Source organism: Jaculus jaculus, chromosome 1 (genome assembly GCF_020740685.1).
Source record: "Jaculus jaculus isolate mJacJac1 chromosome 1, mJacJac1.mat.Y.cur, whole genome shotgun sequence".
In the NCBI taxonomy this organism is placed as follows: domain Eukaryota; kingdom Metazoa; phylum Chordata; class Mammalia; order Rodentia; family Dipodidae; genus Jaculus; species Jaculus jaculus.
Window position 1 is genome coordinate 169,581,605 of NC_059102.1, and position 6,000 is coordinate 169,587,604.

The window sequence follows — 6,000 nt, forward strand, 5'->3', positions numbered from 1 at the left end:
TAATAATGGCCTGGCACAGAAACTATGATGATCATGAAATACGAACAATATGGAGGTGGAGAAACTGAGTAGTATGACTCCTTAGGTCAAAGGACGTATAACTTGAGGCAATATGAGTGAAATTAGTCCCTATGAGGGAGACACTGGAGCCAGGTAGCTTTGTTTTAGGCAGCCAGCTAGGGGAAGGCCCAAAGAGTTTGCCTTGTCAGAATTGAAATTCAGCGTCTTATCCAATGTCATCCACAATGGCTGCAGCGCCCCCTGCTGTTCTCTCAATCTAGCACACTACCTTGACTGGTGTGGTGGTTTGATTCAGGTGTCCCCCATAAACTTAGGTGTTCTCAATGCTAGGTTCCTAGCTGATGGATATTTGGGAATTGGCAGGGTACTGTTGGAGGCCGACTTATGGGTGTTATAGCCAGTTCCCCTTGCCAGACTGTTTGGCACACTCTCACGTTGCTATGGTCCACCTTATGTTGGTCAGGGAGCGATGTCCCCCATCTGCTCATGCCATCGTTTTCCCCTGCCATCATGGAGCTTGTCCTCGAGTCTGTAGGCCAAAATGAACCCTTTCTTCCCCAAAGCTGCTCTTGACCCGGTGATTTCTGCCAGCAATGTGAACCTGACTGCAACAGCTGGCTAGGCTAGCCTTTGGGTCAGCCACCTGAATGAACCAAACAATCAGTTCTCCCCCCTGGCGCTTCTAAGCTTTGCCCCCACAGGTGTGCGTGAGTGTTTGTCCTAGAAATTTTGGTATGGCTTCTAGGTCCTGCTTTTCATGTGCATGTGTAACTGTTTCAGGCTTTTCATAAATAGCAATTTCCCCTAAATAAACCTCATAATTCATAATTTCTTCCTAGATAAATTCAGTAATTTATAATTTATCCTTCTCAGTCTGTTTATTCCAATTATCTGTTAAAGTAGACAAGAACACAAAAGTTGGGGCTTATAAGCCTTCCTGAAGTCCAAAAAAAAAAAAAAAAAAAACCCCATATCATCTAAGCCACTAATGACACTTGGTTTTACTAAGGTCCCTATGAACATCAGAGATTAGAGAACAATAATGGAGACAGACATTAATGAGAGAACTGGGTAGAAGAGAGATATTTTCTTCAGAAGATACTTACAAGTTGCCTATACTCCTGTAAGTTACTTTAGTTAAACATATTGGTTCTCCAAGGTAGACTTGAATGGAATTATTGCCTTGGTCTGTCACTGATGCCATGCTTGGGATAAATAGACATCCCGGGAAAGTTCATACAACATAACTGCTGCAAACCAGCAAACGATGCTGGGTGGAATAACTTTAGAAAATATCTTAAAATATATTTCTGAGGAGACAAAGAAAGAACAGAAATTTCCAGCATTAAATATGTATGTATAATGTAAAATTGGGAATCCTACCATCCAAGATAGTTTGAATTTATCTTTCATATGAGAGAAATCTACTTAACTCTGGAATATTAGGCCTGTGTTCTGACAGATACATGGGACTTGGGGAAAGAGACAAATCTGGGAGCTGCCCAAGAGTCAAATAGGGGATGCGTAAGCTCTCTCTCTCTCATACACATTATATATTATATTATATATAATTATATATATACATATTATATAAACATATTATATATATATATTCCAATGTATTTCAATGGATTATACCTTAGTGTGAGACAGAATTAAGGAAGAAAAAAATATTCAAAAGAAAGGAACTCCTGACTTTTCCAAAGGTTTTTGCTTGGTGTGCAGAAAAGTAAACTGAGACTATATAACCACACTCCATGCTGGAGACTTGTGGTCTAAATCCACATGACCTGTGAAGTTGATGGAGTCTATAAATAGTAATCTAGTGTATAGAGGTCCCAGGTGGCAAATGACTTTAAGTACATTCCAGTCCAAATACACTTAAATCCTTTCTTAATATCAACAGACACTCTAAATAAAACTCAAGGGCTGGAGGGATGGCTTAGTGATTAAGGCATTTGCCTGCAAAGCCTAAGGACCCAGGCTCAGTTCCCCAGAATTCATGTTAGCCAGTTGCACCAGGGGCTCATGCATCTGGAGTTCATTTGCAGTGGCTGGAGGCCCTGGTACACCCATTCTTTCTCTCTCCCTCTTTCTTTGTCAAATTAATAAATAAATAAAAATAAAAAATAACATATTTAACTTGAAACTCAAAATAATTTTCTCAGATAATTTGAAGTTAACTAGGCCACAGAAATCTCAAGTGGTAAAAACCAAGGAGGCATAGCAATGTCAGGCCTGTGGAAACAATAATTAAACTAAACACATACAGTAGATGTTACTGGAATGTTAAAAAATGAAGAAGATGAATTAAAATACAATTAAGACATGAAAAGATTGATGTTTATGATAAATTCCTGCATCTGGAGAAAAATATGTACACATATTTACATCTAAGCACACACACACACACACACACACACACACACACACACACATATATGACCATAGTATCAGAATGTATAAGTGTGCATATATGATCATATACAGATATGATCATCCTAGCTGAAAAAACTGAAATGCTGGAACTGAAATAAAACCATTTTATGTGCATTTCACGTTGTGAAAATGGAGAATAACCTAAGGTGCAAATGAAATAAAGTCAAGGAAGCAAACAAGTAGCAAACTGCTTTTCTCGGGTGAGGTAACACTGATGAAGTTGCAGACCCAGGTTCTGTGATTAGGACTGCCTGGCTGTGTAGACCACCTGGATGGAGGCAGGGTCGAAAGACCAGGTCAGTCCTGGGGCTTCTGAAAGGTAATCTTCATAGGAAGCCCAGACTTCCTACAGATTACACTCAAGAGAACAAATGGTTCACAGTAGAAACAAACAAACACAACCATAAGCAGAGTCAATCTCCTGTGATGGAGAACTAGTGGGGCGGGGACCTGGTCATATAAACAGACCTTCAAAGCCGTTAGGTGTTGGAATTATTAGTAAGGAAGATAAGATAGCTGAGATTAGTTATAGTGAAATACCCACTAAATCTCCTGTAGATTTATCTCCTCCAAAGTGGAGAATTCTGAGACTAGTTCAGATATTCATGATCTGAAAACTGGCAGAGTTTCAGTAGGCCTGGTTACACATGCCTGTAATCCCAGGACTCTAGAGGCAGAGGCAGAAGGATCACAAACTTGAGAAAAGCCTGAACTGCATAGTGATTTCAAGGGCAGCTCTGGGCTACACAGTGAGACCCAGGTTCAAAAAATTATCAATCAAAACATGAAAATAAAAATAAAATCATAATCAGTATAGTGGACTATGACTTGGATGTTAAAAGCAATGAAATACGGACACGTGCTAGCACATGGATGGCCCTTGAAAATGTCACGCCAAGTGAAGAAGTCAGTCACAGAGGACCGATTGTATGCTTTAATAACACGCACAAACTACGCATATCTGTAGAGACAAAAAGGTGACTTTTGGGTGTCTGCGGCGGGGGGGGAGGAGGGAGGAGAAGTGGAAAGCAATGAGCAACAACTGCTTCATGGGTGTGGGGCTTCTTTGGAGGAAGCATTCTAAAAATAGGCTGTGAAAATAACTGCACAGCTCTGAGATTGTACTATAAAGGCCTCTGGATCACATGTTGAAACGGATGAAGTTCACAACATAGGAAGTATATATGAATATGGTGACAAGAAGGAAGCTTGGATGAATATAAAACAAAGGTGTCACTCAGTAAGGTACAAGCCTGAGCTTAGCATTCCTTAGAGATACGCTAATAAAGTGGAAAAAGAAGTAAGATACGGGAAATGAAATATTCTAAGAAAAAATTTAACATCAAGTAAACCACCAGCCCTCCTCTGTTTCTAAGTAACTCATCATATACAATCAAAACTTCTTTTCTCCTCATCAGCAGAAGACACATTTAAATTTAAAAAAGCAGTGAAGAGGTCAGTACTGACAGGATTTCAGCTTTGCATCTACCCAGTGCACTGTGACACAGCCCAGATGTGTCAGTCAGCAGATAGACATGACCTGGCATAGAACTGAGCCAAAGGAGGTAGGAAGGAGAAGAGAGGGCCCGCCTCTTTGGTTAGAGGTAAAAATTTCCTTGAAATAGTCGTTGCTTTTTTTTTTTTTTTGAGTTTAAAATGTTGCTTGACTTGAAACAATTTGGGTTGCCCATACACTCCCGGAAATGTATTCTATGGCTTGGAAGAAGACCAAATTACCCCATGACATGGTATGTCAAATGGATGGGTTTCCCCTGGCACCAGAAGACACCAAAATGTGAGGGCCTGTTAGGCTTTCATTACCAGCAGAGGGAGCCCCAGCCCCACTTCTGCAGTAACAGAAGCCGACTTGTGATAGCATTGAGATTTAGGGGTCTGATGCTCTATTGAGTTTTGTGTGTGACAGACACTTTGAAATTGCTATATACACACACTCAGTTCATGACAGGCTGCGTGTGAGGGAGCAAGAGCTCAACTCACTTGGTCACGGTGACTTTTCAGATGAGCAGCAGACAAGTGCACCAGTGATGCTCAGGCCACCCATACAGGGTCTAATACTCCCTGCCCAATAGTACAGCCATATATAATTCTTTTGTCCAGGTAGTTGCCATTTCAACTAGGATTGCCCCTCCTAATATCATGGCGTGCCTAACTGAGAAAGGATGCATAAATGCTCCTCACTTTTGTCGCTAGAAATCTTTTGTCTCCTGAGGACTCACAAACTTTTAGTCCTATTTATCCTTGGATGAATATTTAAAAATTCTGACTCTTAAAAAATAGTCCTCTTTGAGCCAGGTGTGGTGGCGCACGCCTTTAATCCCAGCACTCAGGAGGCAGAAGTAGGAGGATTGCCATGAGTTCAAGGCCACCCTGAGATGACAGAGTTAATTCCAGGTCAGCCTGGACCAGAGTGAGACCCTACCTCGGAAAAAAAAAAAAATAAAATAAAATGTCCTCTTTGAATTAAGCAACAAGCTCTTTTATGTAACTTCAACTTTTGCCTTTCCACATGCATAGTGTCATTAAAAGAACCTGCTTCCCTACTTCACAAGATACAAAACGAGGTAGACACAAACCACTTCAATATATGATTTAAGAAGAATATCAGGGCAAAGAACCTATCTAAGACACACACATTGGATTTATGACCTGCAGAACTGAAAAAATGCATCTATTGCTTTAAATTGATAAATTTGTATTACTTCTTTATGCAGCAATAAAAACTACTAACCCAGGGCTGGAGAGATGGATTAGCAGTTAAGGCATTTGCCTGCAAAGCCAAAGGATCCTGGTTTGACTCTCCAGGACCCACATAGGCCAGATGCACAAGTGGGTGCATGCATCTGGAGTTTGTTTGCAGTGGGTGGAGGCTCTGGCTTGCCCATTCTTAAATAAAAAAAATAAAACTACTAACTCTCTTTGCACATTTCATTATGCATTTCTGCAAAATGACTCCCTCTGAATTCACTTTGAGGTTGTTATCTTGAGGAAGCTGTTGCTTTTAAAAGTCTCTTTGTAGAACAAAATCAATTCAAAATGAACCTAAGACTTTAATATAAGACCTGGAACTTTGAAACTGCTCTGGGAAAATATTGAGATCGGTATAGCACAGCATAGCATAGCATAGCTAAGCAAGAGCTTTCTGAAAATGATTCTAATCATGTAGGAAATACTTCCAAGAATTGACAGATGGGATCACATAAAATTAAAAATCTTCTGTAAGAGTAAAGAAAATAACTGCCAGAATGACCATACAGTTTTAGAATAGGAAAAAATCCTTTACCAACTGTACATCAGACATGAGAGTTAATATTTAGGATATATAAAGAGCTGCAAAATTAACTCTCCACCAAATCTTGTTATTAGTATTAATGAACTGAACTAATAGTTCTCAAAAGAAGAAGCACAAATTGTCAATAAATATTTGAAAAGAGTACTCAACATTAGGCATCAGGAGATACTAGCTTGCTGGGCCGGAGTGAGACCCTACCTTGAAAAACAAAAAACAATCTGGGTGTGGTG